This window comes from Saccostrea cucullata, unplaced genomic scaffold (genome assembly GCF_032062105.1).
Source record: "Saccostrea cucullata isolate Sc308-1 unplaced genomic scaffold, CSIRO_AGI_Scuc_v1 ctg6635, whole genome shotgun sequence".
NCBI lineage: Eukaryota > Metazoa > Mollusca > Bivalvia > Ostreida > Ostreidae > Saccostrea > Saccostrea cuccullata.
Genome location: NW_026928353.1, coordinates 26,231 through 31,070, shown reverse-complemented (window position 1 = coordinate 31,070; position 4,840 = coordinate 26,231). Strand labels below are relative to the sequence as shown.

General features: G+C 36.7%; 1 long non-coding RNA gene across 1 annotated transcript; it reads right to left on the bottom strand.

Annotated features, from left to right (window-relative positions):
• Positions 1-1,822: 1,822 nt before the first annotated feature.
• Positions 1,823-3,169, bottom strand: LOC134277300 (uncharacterized). The gene is made up of 2 exons (XR_009994222.1): positions 3,026-3,169; positions 1,823-2,117 (listed from the first exon to the last, which is right to left on the bottom strand). It is a non-coding gene; the product is annotated as an uncharacterized LOC134277300 (long non-coding RNA).
• Between the last annotated feature and the right edge of the window lie 1,671 nt (positions 3,170-4,840).

Below are 4,840 nucleotides of genomic sequence, written 5' to 3'. Positions count from 1 at the left end.
ACCCGCACTATGGTGTTTGCCTCTAAATATACACTCATTCATATTGGACTTTCCAAGGAAGAATTTAAGTCAAAATAATTCTATAATTATCACCGTACATGTATTCGTCAAATTGAACATAAAATTTTCAGATGACCATATCAACTCTGAGCCTCACATATGTATTTTAAAATACTTAATTCATAACCAGTCTGAAATAACAGAATTTAATTAATGATTGAAGTAAATTACTTAATTAGATTCAAATAAATAATTTTCCCATAATTTGGAACTCTTTAAATTTACTTTCTCAACGACATAAAATATTATTTTAGTACAAAGCGTTTTTGATGAATTTATCAAAATGTGCATACTGATTTTAGTATTTGGTCGGGAAAAAACCCATTGAAAATACAACCCGATTAATTTGTCAATGCCTATCCCCCCCCCCCCCCCACACACACACACTCTCTCTCTCACTCTCACATTTTTTAAAAAAACATAGTTTAGTTTATTATGATAGTTTGAAATTTGTTCTTGTACTAAACAGTTTTATTTTCTACATTCACATTGGGTTTGCGTCACCCATTATCATATTTATAGATATCACCTCTCGGCACACCTCGGCCAATTCATACTGGCAACGGAATCAGCAAAGGTTTGTCGAATGAGATTATTTAGCACATGTATGTATGCTGACGATGCAGTGTGGTCAGTTAAAATCATTTGTGTTTTAATTGGATTATATGGATTATATTTCATGAATTCGTTGTCACGACCAATGACATTCGGTAAGTACAAGATTTAGTATAGATTGCATAAAGATAAATAAATGCAAATGGTTAGGTTGAAGTTCAAAAAGGGTCAACATGGTCAAAGATCATCGCATGCCACAGTCGACAAATTTCACATTGTCAAGTTATCTCGCGTTGCGGACATTCGGTATATAACAGACGCAGATCCAGAATTTTTTTTCAGAAAGGGGGGGGGGGGTGTCACACCTCAGTCAAAAAAATCAGCCCAAGATTTCCTGAGATGGAAATAAAAAATAATAATAAAAACAATGATGGTGGAGTCCCTGTTTTCTAAGGGGGAGGATGTCCAAAGTCATTTTTATTCTCTACAGTACATATATAGTCTTATTTAAATAACTGCTAATTCCAGGGGGGGGGGGGGGGGGGTCTGATCTCCCTAGCCACTGACTCCCTGTACCTGAAATGACAATTGATCTTATGACTCCATAATAGTAGAAAATTTTTTCAATTGACTATTTATACATATTTTGTTTCCTATGTTTATGTATTTTTGTCTGTCCACGGAAACTTTAACCTTGCCCATATTTTTTAAGTGGATTGGGCTATACAAATGGCTTCAATATTTCATAAGTAAATTTCTTTAGGCAAAACCTTTTAATGGGTACCACCAATTTTGACCTCTTGATCTCTTGACCTTGGAGATTGACCCAATTTTACAAGAAAAATACCTTGAACTTGGCGTAAGTTTTGAACAGGTGGTGCTAGGACTTTCATGCTCTTACATGTGTAATCATTGTGAACTTTCAACAGGTATAATTATTTTTGACCTAGACCTTAGAGTTGAATCCAATTTAACTTTAACCTTGGCAATAACTTTTGAACAGGTGAGGAAGTTCTAGGGATTTCTCCCTTTTTTCACATATGTATTCCTTGTGACAAGACTTTCCCTTTGATACCAACAATTTAGACCCTTTGACCTTGACCTTGGAGATTGACTTACATTTGAGAAACTTCAACCTTTGCCAAAAGCTGCCATAATAGTTGCTGTCACAACAAACAAACAAATTACTAAAAAAAAAAACACAGAATACATGTACATATTTTATATTCAACAGATATACATCTGGTCATATCTCTAGTTCTCCCTTGAATGAGACATGGTGATATAAATTTTAAAAAATAATTATGATAAGAGTTGAAAAGGTTGTGCAAATTAAAATATACTAAGCTCTGCGGATGAATTAGATATACCAGTTTAGCTTTATTTTGCTACCCAAAGCACCTTGATTAACTATTTATAAGCATACTTTTTTCTGAAATGTACTGATTTCTGTTGTCCATCTGTTTATCTGCAAACTTTTCACATTAACTTCTTAAGAACCACTGGGCTAATTTCAACCAATTTACATTTAAATATGCAGGGTACTTTTTAAGCGCCCGGATCGATAGATCCCGGGCTTATATTGTTTTGTCCTGTCTGTTTGTCTGTTTGTCTGTTTATCTGTTTGTCTGTTTGTCAACTTTAACCTTGGCAATAACTTTTGAACAATAAGGGATAGAGACTTCATATCTGGTAAGCATACTCCACTAATAAAGTCTTTTCAAATGACTTCAAAGTCAATGACCTTGTGACCTTGACTGTGACCTATATGCTAAAAATAGCTTTTTCCACTGTTTGTCATAACTTTTGAACCATAGGAGATAGGGACTTCATATATATTTAATATGTATACTCCACTAATAGAGTCCTTTCAAATGACATCAAGGTCAATGATCTTGTGACCTTGACTGTGACCTTTATGCTAAAAATAGCTTTTTACACTTTTTGCCATAACTTTTGAACCATCAGAGATAAGGACTTCATATTTGGTATGCATACTCCACCGATTAAGTTCTTTCAAATGACACCATGGTCAATGACTTTGTGACCTTGACTGTGACCTATATTCTAAAAATAGCTTTTTTCACTGTTTGTCATAACTTTTGAACCATAGGAGATAGGGACTTCATATTTGGTATGCATACTCCACCGATAAAGTCCTTTCAAATGACGGCAAGGTCAATGATCTTGTGACCTTGACTGTGACGGATATGCTAAAAATAGCTCTTTACACTTTTTGCCACAACTTTTGAACCATAGGAGATAGGGACTTCATATTTAGTACGCATACTCCACTGATTAAGTTCTTTCGAATGACACCATGGTCAATGACCTTGTGACCTTGACTGTGATCAATATGCTAAAAGAAGATTTTTTTAACTTTGTTGCCGCCGGGCGCGTAGTGTTTCACAAACACATCTTGTTCCAACATAAATCTTCTTCTCAAGAACAGCAAAGACATTTATTGTCCCCATTTTTGCTAAAGGTAGGGTACATTAAATCTCATTTGTTTATCAATCTGCCCATCTGTCACAATAAATTTAACCTTGGTCATCATGGTCGTATATTTTGAATGAGAAGAGATAGGACTTTTATATTAAACATGTGTATTAGTATTAAATGGGACAATACCATTCTACATACACTATGATTTTCATTACCCATGATCTTGAAGTTTGACCTAATTTCCTTAAAAAAATTAATTGCTTTGAATTGATCATTTTGAAAGATAAATGAAAGGGCATTCATATTACCTTCCAAAATGTATCATGACTTTTTGACTATGTGACCTTGACCTTGAAGTTTAACTTAGTTTTCATTAATGTTGTATTTCCTTTTCATTGAGAAGAGATTTGACTTTCACATTTCAAGTGAACATTACCCATAACAAGAGGCCCCCAACATGCTATGATTTTTTACCCCTTGACCTTGATGTTTTAACAAAATTTCAAAAGAGTGAACTCTCCCAAAAGATGATAAGACCACTGTTTAAAACAAAAAAGGAGTTTAGGGAAGACTGGGCTTTTTCCATAAAAAACGTCATTTTTCGACCCTTATTTGACCCCCCAGGGCAAAATCAAAACTCCAAAACCTAACTGCACATCTGCATGACCCCACCAACCATCTCCCAAAAGCTGGTTAGGCTACTGAGTAAAATGTAGAAGGAGTTCAGGGAAGACGGGACTTTTTGGACAAAAAACGTCATTTTTCGACCCCCATTTGACCCCCCGGGGCAAAATCGAAATTCCAAAACCTTACTGCACATTGACATCACCCCACCAACCATCTCCCAAAAGATGATTAGGCTACTGAGTAAAATGTAAGAGGAGTTAAGGGAAGACGGAGCTTTTTGCTTAAAAAACGTCATTTTTCGACCCCCCTTTGACCCCCTGGGGAAAAATCAAAATTCCAAAAGCTTACTGCACATTTGCATGACCCCACCAACCATCTCCCAAAATCTGGTTAGGCTACTGAGTAAAATGTAGAAGGAGTTCAGGGAAGACTGGGCTTTTTGGACAAAAAACGTCATTTTTCGACCCCCATTTGACACCCCGGGGCAAAATCGAAATTCCAAAACCTTACTGCACATCTACATGACCCCACCAACCATCTCCCAAAAGATGATTAGGCTACTGAGTAAAATGTAAGAGAAGTTCAGGGAAGACGGGGCTTTTTGGACAAAAAAACGTCATTTTTCGACCCCTATTTGACCCCCCGGGGCAAAATCGAAATTCCAAAAGCTTACTGCACATCTACATGACCCCACCAACCATCTCCCTAAAGCTGGTTAGGCTACTGAGTAAAATGTAAGAGGAGTTCAGGGAAGACAGAGCTTTTTGCTTAAAAAACGTCATTTTTCGACCCCCATTTGACCCCCTGGGGAAAAATCAAAATTCCAAAAGCTTACTGCACATCTACATGACCCCACCAACCATCTCCCAAAAGCTGGTTAGGCTACTGAGTAAAATGTAGAAGGAGTTCAGGGAAGACGGGGCTTTTTGGACAAAAAACGTCATTTTTCGACCCCCATTTGACCCCCCGGGGCAAAATCGAAATTCCAAAACCTTACTGCACATCTACATGACCCCACCAACCATCTCCCAAAAGCTGGTTAGGCTACTGAGTAAAATGTAAGAGGAGTTCAGGGAAGATGGAGCTTTTTGCCTAAAAAACGTCATTTTTCGACCCCCATTTGACCCCCTGGGGCAAAATCAAAATTCCAAAA